This window comes from Natator depressus, chromosome 7 (assembly GCF_965152275.1).
Source record: "Natator depressus isolate rNatDep1 chromosome 7, rNatDep2.hap1, whole genome shotgun sequence".
NCBI lineage: Eukaryota > Metazoa > Chordata > Testudines > Cheloniidae > Natator > Natator depressus.
In genome coordinates, this window is record NC_134240.1 from 98,274,488 (window position 1) to 98,293,270 (window position 18,783).

Genomic DNA, 18,783 nt, shown 5'->3' on the forward strand with positions numbered 1-18,783 from the left:
TTTCCATATGGCACATTTGTAGGTAGCACTCCTGGAACCTTAGATATTTGGTTCTAAAATAGATCCATCTCTTTAAAGAACAAAAGGCAGAACATTTCTCCTCTCCAGTAGCCCTGGTATTGGAAGAGCAGCAATCATAATGCCTACTACTGCTTCTGAGTAGGTGTTATGATTGCCATTCTTCCAATATCAAGCAGTATGGGATGGCATCTTATGTTATAGAAAGGCTGTCTGCTGTTAGTATGTCACCATCTGGTCCAAATGACATCGTAGAATGACAGGCAATAAATGTGAATGAGCTTACACTGATCAATGTCTACAAGTCTCCGTCAGTTATATGGCCAACCCTCATTCTGCCCAACTTTCCACATCCTTCCAACTGTTGCTTCAATTCACATCATGTCAATAGGAAATACCCTGACAACACACAGACAGAGAGAGTCCAATGGAGTGGGCATCAGTCGCTGATGTACAACTCCTCTACAAGCCAGAGCAAACACCATACTTTTACTGTAGCAGATGGGCAAACAGGGTCTTCACCCATTTTTGATTTTTCATCTTCTGGGCAACTGTTACTGGTGGTCATAGAGTGAAAAGTGTTTGAAGCTTTCCCAAAGTCTCAGCATTGGCCATATTTGATCACCAGGAGGCTTCAGATACCAATAACAAACAGCTTACAGAAGGCCCAGTGAAATTTTCAGAAATCTTGGTGGGAGGTCTTTCAAGAAGAATTAGAAATTTCTGTCAAGGATTTGGTTGAGTTGTACTTGATATGTCCACCCAATATAAATAACTCTTACCAATTTTTCTGTGAATTAGTTCTGACAGCTGCTAGGTAATTGATTCTTAGAGGCTATCATGAACAGTATATACCTGGATGGCCATCAGAAGTAATTCACTCTACCAGGAATTAAAATACTTTAGTAATGAACAGGTGGCTGTTAATAAGAGCAAGACACTCGCTCAACTTCTGGATCAATCCAGACACAGTGTGCACAAAGATGCACTTTACTTATTCTGGCTGGAAAACTGACAGACCATCAAAAGACTTTCTGAAAAGACCAGCCTCATCAAAAAGGAGTTTCTGGTCACTGCATATGTTATTGCATCCCAGCTAGTGAGTAACAGCCGTACACAAAACTTGGATAAATCTTTCAGACATGCAATTAAAACTGAGGGTACAGAGATGTGTCAGGGTTCTAGTGTGGATTCAGACTTGAAGCCTCTTTTTTCACCTAAAGAGCTCTATCAGGCCAAACTTACGAAAGCAGGAAAGGCTTCAGGTGTGGATTAAAGGACAAGAAAGTTGGTGCCATTCTGTTGGATCTGTCAGCTACATAAGCCCTTGGTGCAGTTTATCATGGAAATTAATAGAGAATGAGCAGGAGGACCCAGAGGCAGATTGAGTGGACGGGCTTCTTTATTGCGGTACTTGTTCCTCTCAACCCAATTGTCGAGTAAGCACTGAATTAGTTACAGCACACTATTTTTATCTAAGTTAGTATGTAAATACCTACATTTACTACAACACCCCCAAAACCCTTATTGAGTAATATTATTGAGTCATATGAACGTCCATACAATGAATATTAATAGCTATATACTGAATATAATTATATCCGCCCCTGTTTACTGTTTAAAGCATTACGCATATCATACAGACATTTTTACCTTGAAGATACATTTTTTGCAGTAATTGTAGCCACAAATTCCCTTAATCTGCAGTTCACAGGGGAGGGAGGAAGGGGCCATGACCCCGAGCTCGTTTATGTAGCTGGGAAAGGAAGAGAGGGGGAGATAACAGTGCTCTATACAAAGAGTATCTTTAAGATCCCCACACTCCTTATGCAGCTGCAATGCTTATCAAACAAAGGGAAGGGAAGGGAGAGGGATAGCACTTTATCTAACAAGCGAAGAGACAGTGCCTACCCCTGCCTTCCTCCCTAATACCATGTTAGTGGTAACACAGGTCCTTACTTAATCCTTATATATCCCAAAAGAAATTATAACAAATCAGAGCTTCACCTTGCAAGCTGGAGACAAAGTCAGAACCCACAATGATCTATTTTAGCTCCTCTCCTTTTCAGCATATATTCTTACAGCCTACCAGCAACTGAAGCTGATAAGTACATATATGCAGGACACAGCTGTCTCACTGATGTGGGTAACTGTTTACCCAATATCTAAGGGCTACCCAGCCAGGACATGAATAATCTGGACATTTGCCTTTGTCAGTGGAAACTTACATTAAGTGACTCTAAGACAGTTGCCACAATCTTCCATCTTAACAAGTGCCTGGCCAATCAATCCCTTACAATGTGTGCTGAGGATCATCCACTCCCTTTCCAGACAGTTATCACTTATTTAGACCATAGTCTAACATACTGGTTCCATTCAGACCACGTACAGAAAAAAATCCCCTCCCACATGACTTTGGTCCAGAAGCTAGCAGGATCTCCTGGGGAGCAGAGGAAAATGTTGTACTAACCTAAGTCCTGATACTGGTATTTGTTCCAGCAGAGAATTATTCAGCAGTTTGGGGCAGAAGTCAGCATATGCATCTTGTTGATACAGAGCTCAATTCAGCCACCCATATCATTAGTGGTTGCCTTAGCCACACACATGAATAGCTAATTTGTGTGTGTTGGCGCATATAGATCCCCCACAACTTGGATGAAATACCATCACCTTTAAAACTGCCTGGGGAACTATTAGAGAGACAAGGTGGGTGACCAACTTCTGTTGGTGAACTATGTTGGGGGACTACAAGTGATGAAGAAAACAACCTGCTGCACACAAGGCTGACAATCATTCCGATAGGTGCAAATTAACAATGCAAACTTCCCACAATAATAGCTGCCTGTCTCCAGAAGAAAACCCATACACTCACTGTCCCTTCTGACTTGCCACAGCTGACTTTGCATCATCATTTTGCAGTGGCTGTACATGCATTCGTTCCAGAGATGCTAATCTCAGATGAACAATGGAATACCAGAGCTAACAGCTATGTCCTACCAGAGTGGCAGCAACTCTGGCATAGAGAGAGGTGCTTGCTGATGAACATCAGAAGCCGTAAATCACACTAACCTGTTTGCAATCTGAGACACATCTCCTGGACTAGACATAACAGGCTGCTGACTAGAACGGCCAGCGTGGCTGCCACAATTCAGAAATTTGGTTTTGGCCAGTCTTCACAGTGTGACTGTGGGGCAGTGATGCAGACAGTGAAATATGTTGTGGAGGAATGCACTACTAGAAAATTGGATGGTGGACTAACACCTTGCTGCCCTTAATGATGCAGCAGTTAGATGGCTGAACAATCTAGATATCAACTTGGGACATACAAAAGAAGACGACTCATAATGCCAGTTGGAGTCTAGTTTCAGATCTAATTCTCTAAGGAAAGGTCTATGCATCCACATTACTTTATTAGTGCCACCTACTACACTTGTCAAAAGATAAGCTCTTGGAGTGTACACCTGAAACAGCAATGATAATGTACTTCTGCTGTAGAAAGTGTGATAGTAACACTGATGACAAGGCAAAGTGTGACATTGTAAAGACAATGGCAGCTAGGTGACATCAGCATTAAATACTGCCTCTCTCTAAGCCAGTGGTTCCCAAACTTGTTCCGCCGCTTGTGCAGGGAAAGCCCCTGGTGGGCTGGGCCGGTTTGTTTGTCCGCCGCGTCCACAGGTTCAGCTGATCGCAGCTCCCACTGGCCGCGGTTCACTGCTGCAGGCCAAAGGGAGCTGGTGGAAGCAGCAGCCAGTATGTCCCTCGACCCGCGCCGCTTCCAGCAGCTCCCATTGGCCTGGAGCGGCGAATCGCGGCCACTGGGAGCCGCAATCGGCTGAACCTGCGGATGCGGCAGGTAAACCGGCCCGGCCTGCCAGGGGTTTTCCCTGCACAAGCAGCAGAAGAAGTTTGGGAACCACTGCTCTAAGCAATGGGCATAGAAGTTGCATACAGGATCATAATGAGCAATGACCACTTCTAAAGGCTGGCTTTTAGTTTTTAATATATAGTTCTAAGAGATGTGTAATAAATAACATGGTTTATGTCAGTGGTATTAAAAATTAATTACAGTTGCTGTAATTACTGTACTCCCTTTTGAAAAAGAATAAGTAAATTTAGTGTTTATTAAATGTACTTAAACTGATGATGCTGGTGATTAAAGTCAGTTGTTTATCTACTGAGCAGGAACAGCACAGGTCACGGCAGTGGAAGATTTTCCTGTGTGCCTCAGCTCTATTTTAGGAGATGGACTGTGTCCACCAACTAATTTCAGTAGACCACCAAATGCCAATTATGTTACAGTGATTTTGCTAATAGTGCAATGGACTAGATTAGAAGTGGTAGCAAAAAGTGAAAGGTTTCCTGTCCACTTTCATTTGGGTGTTCTGCTTGAAATCCCAATTGAAGTGAGTCAAAATGAGGCTTGAGGGTTGGTAAAACATGATGATGGGCAATGCTCTTTAAGGGCAAAAGTATGGCTCTTGTGATTTTTGGAAGGTTTGGGTAAGAATTCCTATAGGAATGGAGCACTGGTGAAGGGAAGCATTATGACTATTTCAGTCTGATCCTTGACTGGTACAGTAACTCCTCACGTAAAGTTGTCCTGGTTAACATGGTTTCGTTGTTACGTTGCTGATCAATTAGGGAACATGCTCGTTTAAAGTTGCGCAATGGTTCCTTATAACATTGTTTGGCAGCCGCCTGCTTTGTCCACTGCTTGCAGGGAGAGCAGCCCATTGCAGTTAGCTGGTGGGGGCTTGGAACCAGGGTGGACTGGCAGCCCCCTGTCAGCTCCCCACTCCCCTAAGTTCCCTGTGCAGCAGCCGCCCAGCAGTCTATCAACTGCTGGCAGTTCAGCTGTCCCGCCCCCCACTGCCATGTGCTGCTCCTGCCCTCTGCCTTGGAGCTGCTCCTGGGAGCCTCCTGGTTGCTGTACGGGGGGGAGGGGAAGAGGGGGGCTAATGTCAGGGTGCTGGCAGTTCAGCTGTCAGCAGTTCAGCTGTTCCCTCCCCCCTGTTCCTTCCCCCCTTCTCCATATAGAGCAGGGTGGGGACACGACAGGGCTCAGGACAGAGGGAGTTTGCTGGCTGCAGGTGCTGTCTCAACTTCCTGATATACTTAAAAAGGCAATGTACTTAAGAGTGGTGTCAGCGTACTTAAAGGAGCAATGTGCATCTCTCTTTCTCTCCCACACACAGGGTGTGTGTCTCTGTCTGCCATGCTGTCTCCCCTCCCTCCATTCGTACTGCCTTGTAGAGTGTGAGGCTACATTAACAACAATGTGTTAACCCCTGAGGGCTCAGCCGAATGCTAGCTCATCATTTAGCAGTAAGGCATTCCCTGGGAAATATCCCAGCCTCTTCCACCCTCTAACTTCACCACCTCAACCAAGCTTCACAATTATCATTGCTGTGTACAGTATTAAATTGTTTGTTTAAAACTTATCCTGTGTGTATAAATATATAATATAGTTTTTTGTCTGGTGAAAAAAATTTCCCTGGAACCTAAACACCCTCCCCCCTTTACATTAATTCCAATGGGGAAATTGGATTCGCTTAACATTGTTTCGCTTAAAGTCGCATTTTTCAGGAACATAACTACAACGTTAAGCGAGGAGTTACTGTATAAACTAGGATAGCACCAGTTACTTTGATGGAGCTACCCAATTTATTCCAGTTCAGGGTCAGGTAGTTTGTCTCTGGTTGGACTTGGGACTCAAGTAGTTCTTGTTATATCTTTACACAAAGCGTAGCTTGCACCCACTTGCACTCCCTTCCAGTGCAAGTCAATGTATGGGACAGGACCCTACCACCAATTATCTACCCAGCCCCCCCCCACAACTTTGCGAACAGCATTAGCAGCCCCTTTTTGTGTCCATGGACTTCAACCACCAACATTATTGCTGCTTCTTCCAGAGGCAATGGGGGAAAGTGACTTGCACCTTCTCCTCCCCATCACACCACACTTTGAGAGCCATAGTATGGCCCTGAACAAGTAGGGGCAAAGGACAACAGAGATAGGATGAGAGTTATTAATTAAAGAGCGATCTATTTCAAAGCTGGAGTGATTCAGAAGTCTTTCTGTGGCATTCAAATGTGCTAATGATGGAACCAGCCAAGGCCAAAACAAATTTTAGATGGAATTGGATCAGACAGATAACTAATGTTACAAATTACACTCTTAGGTCACGTAAAAGTTCGCTCCGAGGCTGAGGCACATTAACCAAACAAGTAAAATGCAGATAATTCCCAATAAGACAAGTTTAATAACACTTAAGCGTGGTGCCCCCTCGCTAGTCGGGGGGGGGACCCCCAAAATGCCAATTTACCCTTCCTTATATACACTGATTCATCACGACCCATCCTCGTGCCCGATCCCTTACATCCAGTTATGTTACAGATTGTTATCTTCTACCAATGGTGTGCCGCCTTCATGCTCATGTTCAGCTCCTGCTTAGTGCAACCACAACCACAGGATGTATCTACAATAACATGTTTCTTTCCACTGTCCCAAAGGTCAAATTACGACCACAACAACTTTTGTTACAAAATTCACCTTACATACAGACTATTATGCATCAAGTATCGAATCACATGCTGAGACCAATTAACTTTTCCTTAATACTAATTAGCTTAAGGAAATAAACAAAGATAGGGATATCATTCTATGAAAAAATAGAATAAAAGAATCAAATGAATATCCTAGAGAAGGGGACAAAAGGGAACAGGGTAATAAGAGGCATTTCAACCAACAAGCAAACCATTACCAAATGCTTTGCCTTCTACTGTGCTGAACAAGGGGTAGGGGCTAACATAAATAAATAATCTAAACTAATTATACCCCTTACCTTATTAAAGAGAAAACTCATGAAACTCTCTGGGGTGTGCAGTGATTCTAAATTAGATAATTTATTTATCTGTCTGCATTCCTAAAGCGCCTATTACAGATAATAATGATTAAAGGTGCTTTTAATGATAAAAGTGTATGAAAGAGCCACAGAGAGCTGCGGCTCTTTGATTGAATTACAGAACTCTAATATTACAATTTAGACAAGATCTATGTGCTATTTAAACAAGGCTTGAGGATTTAGTTGAGTTACTGTGAAAAACATTCAAGTCAGAAACTGAGGTGGATTTCCACTCACTGTTATGTAATTGGCAAGTAAACTGCTGCGTTTGGCAAAGCACAGAGAAAAACCAAGGCTAAGATGATGGATACTGGCTCGTTCATAAGTTAAAGAAGCCAAACTATTTAAATGCAATAGTTAGCCAATAGGGGAAAATTCTGATCTCAATTATATACTGTTCTAAATTTGGAAAATGCAATAGAGCTCATTGCAGGTACTCCAGAATTACACCAAAGATCAGAATCTGGCTCTTATTGCTATATGAATTAACATAATTGCAAAGGGTGTGTGTGTGTACACTAAACAGTAATGAAATTTCTTACAAAAAAGTAACCATAACATTGTAGTAGGAGGTCAGAACTACTTGGTGTGAAACAGAAGAAGGAGGCATATTAAAAGGAAACAACTTATCAGAAAAACCAGCACAAGAATATGGAAATTGGAAACTCTGACCTTTACAAAACGTGCGAGGGCCCAGTGTCCAATTTTAGAGTGATTAAGTACTTTGATAATGCAGAGTGTACTGAGATTTGCCAGCATTAGTTCAGTCTTCCTGTTTTCCTTTGTTCAGATGAATGCAGCATGCCTAATATTAGGAGAAACACAAAAGTCCCAAAATTAAAAAAAAGAAAAGTGGGTTCATATACAAGCTATTTGTTCAGTGGACTGCTTAATGCTGGAGGCAAACAGTATAAAAAGAAACTCTCAAAGTCAGTAGCAAATCAACATGTCACTTTTAATCTATGCTTTAATAAGTTATGCAGAAAAGTCTGCAGTTTTTGTCAAAACAGAAAATAAATCTCTGTTATAAATCAAATCACCAAGGCTGTTATTGTCAAGTTTAAAAAAAATGCTACTTGGGTGATCAATAGGGGAGGGTGGTTGGAACAGAACTGAAAGTAAAGAGCAGGGTGCATTGTCATATATATTACAATTATGCTGGCCTACCTGTACATCCATCACTTTGCTATTTTAATAATGGTAGGTATCCTAAGCATATGATGAACTGACATGTTAACTTGTGATTCCCCAGACGGGTTGTTAGTGCTACCGGAAATGAGCACAGAATGGGCTGTGGGACAGCGGTGGTGACAATGAAAATAGACCTTTAAGATATTTGCAACCACTTTTTTCCTTTTCTCAATTCCAGGGATGTGTTTGTGAAAACACAAAACAGCACTGTAAGGTGACATCCTTGATCTACAAAACAGGTACAGGATGGCAGCAGGAGTGCCGGTTTGCCCACTTCATTCCATCAGTCTGCTTCATTACTGAGCTGGAGGTAACATACTTCAGTGTGAGCTGATTGGTCAGACTCCATGCCGATACATTCCTTGAGCTCACTGTTGAGACTGGTTCCCAGGTAGCCTAGTTATTTTGAGAATGAACATTTCATTGACATAGGGACGGTTCACTTTAAAAAGGAAATGATAGTTAATAAGACTCAAGCTACATAATGCATTTTAGAACACCCTTTGAAAAGGGATGTACTCAAGATTAGACAAGCCTTAGCCAGTTTGGCCAGTAGAGAATGACAGGGAAATTGCGTAACTGGATACAGAACAGATGAATCTGAAAATCATCAATTGATACAGATAGCATAAACCTAATCCATTATTATATACTGATCATTCTTACATGTAGACCTGGGCTGGACTAGATTGAGGCAGGTGTTACCAGGTCCACTGGTGCATCTGTGAGAGATTCTGCAGTATATACAGTCAGTCACATATGGTGCTGCATGAACACTCACTGGACAAAAGAAGAGAGGTGAGTGAAACACAGAAGCCTTGAGACTGAGCCACCCAATGGCCAGATATGAGGTCCAGAAATGCCAGCCTTGTGCTAGCTGTCGTTGGATCCCTTGGTAAAGCAGGGGGTGAGGGAGAGGGTAAATGGAGAATGGTGGCGTTACAGAAAGGGAAAATAAGGAGATTGGGGAAGGAGTCAATCAGTAAAAATTAGAGGGACAAGAAGGAAAAAAAGGAGAGGAGAGTGAAGCTGTAAAATGCCAATGGATATGGCAGGGAACAGACTGCTACTACATTTTGTCCTGGGCCTTGCTGTTACCTGAGCCACACCTGACTACTACAACATGCTGGGACTGAAGGCCAAGGCCACACAAGAACTGAAAATAGCTCTTCGTGCAGTAGACCACTTCCTAAGTGGGACAAGCCAAAGAGAATACATATCACATGTTGTCACTTGGCTCAAGCCAACTCCATCAAGAATCAGCACTTGAAAATAATTCCAGGATTGACTAGGTTGCTGGAGAAAACTCACAGTCTGCTTAGGCTAGACTTTCTGACTCTTGTGTAATTATCTTGCATTAACAAACATGATTGAATGTAAGTCTAGATGCTCCACAAACAGTTGTTCCAGGGTACAAACATATGTTCCTGGTCATTGTTCAGCCTAGACATTCAGCTCTCTACTGGAACTCTCTACTATGAGATATCCAGAAGAGTCCAAATCATGCCATAATTTCTGCAAGTTCCATCTTTTTTTGTGAAAGCTTTCCTTCAATAGTGGAGTGGCAGATGGGTTTGACAACGTCTACCTGAATAACATAAACCAAAATGGCTAAATCAATGGAAATGAGAAAATGTATAGATCCTATTTCAAGGACAAATTATGCCACCCTTGTTCATATGGAATAGTATCTTATTCCATGAGTAATAATACATAATAAGTAGTCCCACTTTAGTAGCCCCATTGATAGAAATGAGACTACACTCGGAATAAGGTACTACTTGGTATGATTAAAGTTGATAGGTTTGGGTCCAAAGTGATGAGTGCTTATCTGGATTTAAACTTCACACCTACAGCACCATATAAAATAGTAATTGGGATTAATAAAGAATAGACCAAGACATTTATTCATCCATATTCTGTCTGACACAGAGCTTTATAGTCACAGCAAGAGTTATACCAAAATATATAGCTATACCAGTAAAACTGGCAAAAAAACAACATCTTAGTTCATTAAAAAAGTGAAACACTTTTGGTCTTGGTCTTGTCAAATTTGTGGGAGAAAAAGGAATTTTAGAGGTGTAAAACTATCAGTTTTTGAATGTGAATATAAATTTAGCAAATACTGGTAGTTTTTGCCTTGCAGCATTCGCTGAGCAGAAAGCGGTTTTTATTCATTGTGTTATGGTAATTTTAATGACCTTGGTTTTATGTCAGCTTCAAGACAACACCTCTACCAGCTGTGTGTTCCTTACCTAACAGCTGCTGATTCAGTACAGAGGGAAGAGCATCACCTCCTTTGCCAAACTTGCTAGCTGCATTTTTCAAGACCTCTCTCACTGAAGACCTAGCCAAAGCTTTCCCTATAGTGGGTCTGATTCTGCCCACCCTGTCTTGTGTTTAGCAGTACCTCATTCTGGGCTAAATCAAGGCTCTGCAAGGAGCATTGTTGCACTGACACAGGAACAGAGCTGGAAATCTTTCTCCTGGCTTTCTGCAGAATAGGAAGGAGATACACTGTACCAGATCTCTACATGGGGCAACATACATCTCCCAGAAGACCAGAACTCATACGCTGGTTGGAGCTTTGGCGGGACTGTGACTTAATGGTTCAGCTGAGCTCTAGAATACCAATCTTTTCCCCTTGTGAAGAGTTGCCCACATTTATAATATTTTCTCTTTTTCATACCAATATGAAGACGCTTATATGACATTGAGAATATCATTTATAAACAACAAAAAGAAAAATCATTTCATGTTTCTGAGAAAATGTGTCTTTCATAACAAAAAAAGTGAAAAGTACATTATTTCCTCTAAGTAAACTGACTCCCTGGTAAATACTATTCTATAAATACTCTGTTGACAGCTGAGGGCTGTATTATAGAACATTTACTCATGATGAGAGGTAGCATACTCAGTGAGTAATCCCATTGAAGGGTTGCAGAGCATGCCCTTAGGCATTGCGAAGAAAGTACAAAGCCCATGTTAGAATATTTTGTTTCATGCTTTTCTCTCTTGTGTTCTTGACACGACACGTGAATTGTTTGTTATTTATTTGCTATTTCATATTTATACAAAAAAGAAATATTTCTTTCCCCCAAGCAAATCAAAGACAGAATAACAATCTGAAAATCTATCACTTTTGTTAATTGAATCTGTCTTCAAAGCCACAATTGTAATACTTCAAGGGCAACAAAAGGCATGGACATAATAATCAGAGCTAATGTCTCTGTATGAACTTGACTTGATAGCAGGTATGCTCAATAACAGGTATGCTCAAAACCAAATGAGGCTTGTGCTTCAAATCCTTTCTTAAGAAACCATCAGTCTTTGGAAATTTTGTCATTTTGCTCAAGATAAATGATTCCATGGGATTGTAATCCTCAAAGGCTTGTCCTCTGGGTGTAAAATAATTGTTAATGCTTCAATTATTTACAGCCTGTTAGGCCCCTAACATAAAGATCCTCTAGGAATTTCAAAATATTCTACTGTATTAAAATTGTTTGTACTATTGTCATGTGCATAAAGTGTCTAGTATTCCTGTTTGTACTGGCCTGCTAAAAAGTATCTCTGAAGGAAAAAAGAAGAAAATGCCATCTGGTTGTGTGCTGAAGTATCTGTGAAGTCCTCAAAAATGAGTGACTTCTCTAAAACAATATTCCTTTTTCTGCGGTGATACTTGTTTGCGCATTCCATTTGAAATATTCTTACATTAATGACTAGGAATAAAACCTCCACTATGCAAATTTTGTTTTGTTTTGAAATGTCACTCCCCAAACTCACAAGGAAGAGGAGAGTGCAATTAAAGTTGGAGAAGCAAGTGGGCAAAGTTGGGAGAGTAGAGAAAATAAATGGGTATTTCAAAGTGCTCCTGCTGAGAGGAGACAGGGACCACCGCAGGTCAGATATGTCAGATCCTAGTGGTTATTTGGTCAGAAGTGAATTCTGTTCCTTTGAGTGTCTTCTTTGTTTTCTTTCTTTTGAGTTGTAGGGAGGAGTTTACAAATTATGAGAGCTTGCAAAGTGATATTTTGTGTAGTGGAACACACAAGTGGTGACTGAAACTGACTAGGGCATATAACATTCTGAAGACTATAGCTAAGCCCAGTCTGATGCTCTTTTTCACAATGTAGCTAAGAAGAGAACGTGAGTGCATTGTGTAGTTGTGTATGTGCTGTTTTAGCTTTATTTAGTAGCTTTGGTATAGTTACATCTCAGGGTTACTAGAATTTTGCTGAATTGTTTGATTAGGTTTCATGCACACACAGAGTTTGTTGTTATCAGTGTATTGTCCAAAATATGTCAAGGAGACATTGATCTAGATGCATCATGTCACACTGAACTACCACTGGATCTCTTTCTCAAGAAATGGATGGTGAAGTTTAATGTGCGGATTGTGTCCAGGTATTTTAAAGTCCTGGGCAATGGATTTATTATATTTCTTCATACTGTAGAATGTACATACTGTACTAATTTACTATAAAGGATTAACTTTAGAAAATATCTCTTTATATATCAGTCAAATGTATTCTGTATTATAATTACTGGCATAGACCAAATATGTTTGATATAGGACTGGGCTTCAGAACCTTTCTAAATACAAGAAGAGATTTCTACAGTTACTCCTATTTGCATTGCTATTGTTAGTCACCATTATGGAAAAAAGTGCTCTGTTGGAGACCCAAACATTAGAGTTGTATGCAGACCTAACTGCTGTATTGGGTCTTTTCATGCCAAAGCCATGAATTGACCACTAATATCATAATGTACTTCCATGTGCCTGGGATATCTTTCTATGTCTACCTACTCTGTCTCTCTTGGTACCTACATAGTTTCCATTGCCACCTCAAAAAGAAATGGAGGACTTGTGGCACCTTAGAGACTAACAAATTTATTTGAGCATAAGCTTTCGTGAGCTACAGCTCACTTCATCGGACCTGTAGCTTACGAAAGCTTATGCTTAAATAAATTTGTTAGTCTCTAAGGTGCCACAAGTACTCCTTTTCTTTTTGTGGATACAGACTAACACGGCTGTTACTCTGAAACCTGTCATCTGACAGATATTATTGAATTTATTTTCACACCTCCATTGTGGGGAAATATTATCATCTCTTTTACAGATGAGAAAACTGATGCACAGGGAGATTAAGGTCACTTTGGAAGTCACTTGTAGGCACAGGAATTTAACCAGATCTCCTGAGTTCTGTGCTTTCAGAAACACAAATAGATTGTACAATCTTACCTGTGTATAAAAATCTATAGATCCTCAAGAACCAAATGGTGCATAAAATTGTTTTTAATTTCATTTATTTGATTATTTATAATTTCACATATTATACTAGGAAAAGCCAAAAACTTTTGATAATCTTGGATCAATTTAAAGAATAAGGGAAGTACCACAAGTGAGACAGATACTAGTTATTTGTGGAGCTGCTTGGGTGGCATGAAGCTTCTGAAGGAGCAGAGTCCTTGAATGCAAGGTTGGGTGCATAATTACATGTGATAAAGCTGTAAGTATAAAATAAAGACAGAGCCTGGGATAATGCAGACTAAGCTTGATAATTTTATGGAAGAGATGATATAGAATATCAGGGTTGGAAGGAACCTCAGGAGGTCATCTAATCCAACCCCCTGCTCAAAGCAGGGCCAATCCCCAATTTTTGCCCCAGATCCCTAAATGGCCCCCCTTCAAGGACTGAACTCACAACTTTGAGTTTAGCAGGCCAATGCTCAAACCACTGAGCTATCACTCCCCCCATAGTTCAACTCTTTCAGAGAACAAGGATATGCCATGCCCATATTAAAAAATATTCTTCTGACAATTTTGTTGAGACTGGGTAGTGCCTAAATGATTTGAAGCAAGCACTGGAATTTGATATCATGGGATAGCCTAATTTTGGCAATTAATTGATCTTCAACTATTAGCGGTAGATATGCCCAATGGCCTGTGATGGGATGTTAGATGTGGGGGGGGGATCTGAGTTACTACAGAGAATTCTTTCCAGGGTGTCTAGCTGGTGAATCTTGCCCACATGCTCAGGGTTTAGGTGATCGCCATATTTGGGGTCAGGAAGGAATTTTCCTCCAGGGCAGACTGACAGAGGCCCTGTGGGTTTTTTGCCTTCCTCTGCAGCGTGGGGCATGGGTCACTTGCTGAAGGAGTCTCTGCACCTCAAAGTCTTTAAACCATGATTTGAGGACTTCAATAGCTCAGACGTAGGTTAGAGGTTTGTTACAGGAGTGGGTGAATGAGTGAGATTCTGTGGCCTGTGTCGTGCAGGAGGTCAGACTAGACGATCATAATAGTCCCGTCTGACCTTAAAGTCTATGATTCTATTATTCTACCCCACTCAGAGATACTTTAGCGTTTGTGTGAAATTCTGTTCCCAACCTCTTGGAGATTAACATAGGTTCAGATTGAGAGGTTAGGGGAGCCCGTAGATATGGCTAATTCTGAACTTGCATTTTGTTTTAAGGGATAAAAGTTTTAATTAAAGGAGAGGGGGCAAACGGCTCTGAGATATCTTGGCTAATTTATTCCATGTCATTCTGCACCCATATTTCTGTCTGAAAGAATAAACCCATTCTGTGTTGAAGTGTTTTATTTAAAAGAATAAGCAAGCAAATATTAAGGTTAAATGAAAATAACACTAAATCTACTATAAATTCACTAACCTAATTAAGATGGAAACAAATTAAGGTCAAAAGTGAAATTTAAATAAATAGATCAAGGGGTTAACAATGATGTTGTCTTGGATCATCAATTTATCAAAACATCAAATTAATATAGCAGGGAATTAAATCACAAGGTTGACCCAAGAAAGAATTGCCTTTCATTAGTTCTGTATCAAGAAACTGAAGAATCCAGCTGTTTTGCTTTAATCTGAAACCTCCCAGTTAAAAGATCCTCTCTCAACAGTGAAATAAATTTAGCTGGTGTAGAACATACCCTGTCTATTTTGGTTTTAGGCCTTGACCAAGAAAGATTGCACCAGTAGTAAACCTCAGCTTGACCAGTCTTAGGGAAATATAGAGACCATTTTTTTCCTTAAGCAAAACCTCAGTGCTACTACATGCTTCCTCTTTTAAATCTCACGGTTAGGGTAGCTTCTCTTCTACTCTTCTTATCCTCCTGCCCCTGCAGGCCATGCAAGTAACAAGTGATTTCAGGATAGACGCAGTGCTTATAGCTTCACAATAGCAACTCAGAATAACATTTCTTTAGTCAAGAAAACACTTTACTGACTAGGTGTCAGATTTAGGATTTGGGGTTTAGGGATCACTACTGGTGCCATTTCCCAAAAAGACACACAAATGCACCCAGTCCATATAGTCACACCTTAATAGAAGGAGGAGGCATTCTTTCCTTAAGATAAAGAGATTGAACTTTTTATTTGTAGTCTTGTGATCTTTGACTCACATGGCTGCAGTTATTGGAACCAGGCTAAGGAGTAACTTGGTCAGAGCATTTGATGCCAGTGACAGTCTCTCAGATGGTAACAGATCAGTCAGGCTAGTACAGACAAAAATCAGTCATCTCTTCTTATTCCTCTGGGTGGCCTTTCCTAGGGAACTAAGAGAATTACATTTCTGAGGTGTTTGTGGACCAAGAGAGCAAACCGCTCTTCCACATGATCTTTACCATTATAAGAAATGACTCCCACTTACTCCACCTTAAGCACCATCTTCATAGCTTTGGAGCCTATTAGGTGGTCCATATGCTCTGAATACAGTCAAAGTAGTCCAATCCTGTCACAGTGGCAGGCTTCAAGCTTGAAGTCACTAGGGAAAGTCTTGCTCAGGATGACTGTGGTCTGGAAAGATGCACTGCTGCAATCACAAAGTGTCTGTTCTCTCAAAACACAAAAACAGGATTTAATTAGGGTCCCCTCAGGTTCTATCTACATTTCAAGCTGGGAGGTGTGATTCCCATCTTGAGGAGACGTACTCAGGCTAACTCTGATTGAGCTAACACACTAAAAACAGAGTGGAGGTGTAGCAGTATGAGTCAAAGATCACAAGACCACAAAGAAAAAGTTCAAACTCTTTATCTTAAGGAAAGAATGCCTCCTCCTTCTATTCAGGTGTGACTACATGGACTGGGTGCATTTGTGTGTAGACTTTGTGGAGCAGTTCTGCCTTTCACCGCGCTTCATTGCCATGCACTTTTGTTAATATGTTATCCGCATGAAAGCACAAGGAAACGTAGCCTGGGCAATGACAGAGCTGTGCTACAACTTCTCATGGGGCGCACCCTTTACTGCCGGCCTGGCACCTTCTCCTGGTACTCGGGGGATTAGCTTGAGGCCAATGCCCTACCTGTCTATGGTTTGCACACTGTCACCTTGGTCTCTGCTGTCCACCTGGGGCCTCATTCGCTGGATCAGGAACCACAGTTTCCTCTTAGTGGCTGAGCCCTCTGGCCATGTCCCTGTCCATGTCCCCCCCCTCATCAGGGGGAAGTTTAGCTCCTCAATAGTCCTAAGGTGCCACAAGTCCTCCTTTTCTTTTTGCAGATACAGACTAACACGGCTGCTACTCGGAACCCTGTCAATAGTCCTAGGCAGTCTTCCCACTCACTGTGTCAGTGCCACTTGTCCAGTGGCTGGTAGGGGAACCTGGACCTACCCTCTTCTCTGTGTTCCAATCCAGGAACCCTCAGCTCAGGAGTCTGGGCCCTCTCTCTCTGGCCTCACTGCTCTATCCCTGGGCTGCTTCCTATTACTGGCTCTACTTTTCTTCCTGGACCTACCAGTTCTCCAAAGCCTCTTCCCAGGGAGTGACTACAGTCTGCAATCTCCATTCACTCCTCCTTTTCTCTGGGATTGTCTGCTTTTTCGCAGCTGCCCCTTCTCCTTTCAGCTCCTGGGCTTTCCACCTATTCCTGCCGAGCTGAGACTCCTTGATCAGCTGCCTAATGCGTTAATTGGCACATCTGGCCTGCATTAAACCCTGCAGGGTGAGTGTGGGGTAATCATCCCATCACAAGCTGTAGGTGGACCCATTTTTTAAAAAAATTATAATAGAAACTGCCCCTCTGCCAGCTGTCACAGTCCATTTGGGCAATGTCAGTCTGGCACCCTCAGACCAGGTGCTCTACATATTGCAACATCTGTTGCATGGGAAGCAGATACTGTTTTGCAGATTGAGACATTGCACAATATGTCTCACAGCTGTAGAGGTGCTTTGGTGCTGACAGGTTGACATCATCCAAAGTGACTGTGACAACCCACACAGTGGCAGCACTGAGGCTGTGTGATGTTCAGTAACCTTTTCAAGAAAATCACAAAGAAGTCTTGTCCAGCACTGAAGACATCATCTGATAAGGCATCACACAGTTTGCCTCTCTCCTGTGATTTATCTTCCCTATCCTGTAAACTAAAATGATAATTTAACAAAATAAAAGGTCCATTTTTATGACAGAGGAATAGGGGTAAATGCAATTCTCTTCCTGCACTTGCGGGAACAAATTGATTGTTTTTCGAGCATTTGGTTTATATATAATTATCAATAATTAGTGAAACAGTGGGTCTGATATAATCGGAAGCTTTTTGATCTAGAGCTGTGTGAAATTTTCTGTTTGTGGTTCAGACACATCTTTTCTCTTCATCTTTGAGTTTTATTTTAAGTATATGAGTTCAAATGAACCCTGAAACACAGGTTTATAAAGGATGATTTTACTCTGGTGGCCGAATCAGGCCCTTAACACCTGCCAGTAGAACATTGGGGATCTTTAAACAGAATGGTGGAAAAAATGAAAATACATTCATAATAATTAGGCTTGGCATTATTCAATTGTTTTTTGTAATTTTGACAGATAATATTGATTGTTTATTTTTAAGCATTTTTTTAATTTGATGTCAATTTTAATGTTCACAGTTGTATGAAAGTATGGGTTTTAAGCATTTTTCCCCATTTTTATCAATTTAAATTTTCACAGTTGTGGGAAATTATTGACAGGCCAGACAATTATTTAATGACTTTAGACACTGAGATTCAAACAGTTGAAGCTTTATAAACCATTACAGTGCAACTTGTCAACATCACATGTCAAAACATACAAAGTAAATATCATTAAATCAACAAATCATATATGTTTTTACTATTCATTCACTAGTCGAGTGGTTCTCAAACTTTTGTGATGGTGACCCCTTTCACATAGCAAACCTTTGTGTGCGACCCCCTTTTTAAATTAAAAACATTTCTTTACATATTTAACACCATTATAAATGCTGGAGGCCAAGTGGGATTTGGGGTGGAGGCTCACAGCTCGCGACCCCCCATGTAATAACTTCGTGACCCCCTGAGGGGTTCCGACCTCCAGTTTGAGAACCCCTGCACTATTACATTTGTAACAAGCTTAATTCAAAAATCTAACTGGATTTTGACTTTAATAAGGTCTCAAGCAGCATTTTTCTTACTTTGCCTATCTGTAATTTTCTATTACCGATAGGTCCTGTAGTACAGGCAGGAGCATACTTCACCTTATGACCCTGTAAGGAGACATATTGTGGGTTATAGATATTACTTAGGGGTAGTCTACTTATTCAAACACATTTCAACATTCCCAGTAATAATAAAAATATTAACTATGTTTATTAACAGTTAAAATATTTCAGAAGACACTCTCCAAATCCATAATCCCTGTTACAGTCCCTGATTATGAA

At 41.0% G+C, this 18,783-nt stretch overlaps 1 long non-coding RNA gene across 1 annotated transcript in view; it reads left to right on the top strand.

The window, feature by feature from the left end:
• Positions 1-18,783, top strand: part of LOC141991677 (uncharacterized) — a 101,042-nt gene that overhangs the window by 57,258 nt on the left and 25,001 nt on the right. Inside the window, exon 2 of the long non-coding RNA XR_012640429.1 lies at positions 8,295-8,426. This is a non-coding gene — a long non-coding RNA (uncharacterized LOC141991677). The remainder of the gene's footprint in view (positions 1-8,294; positions 8,427-18,783) is intronic.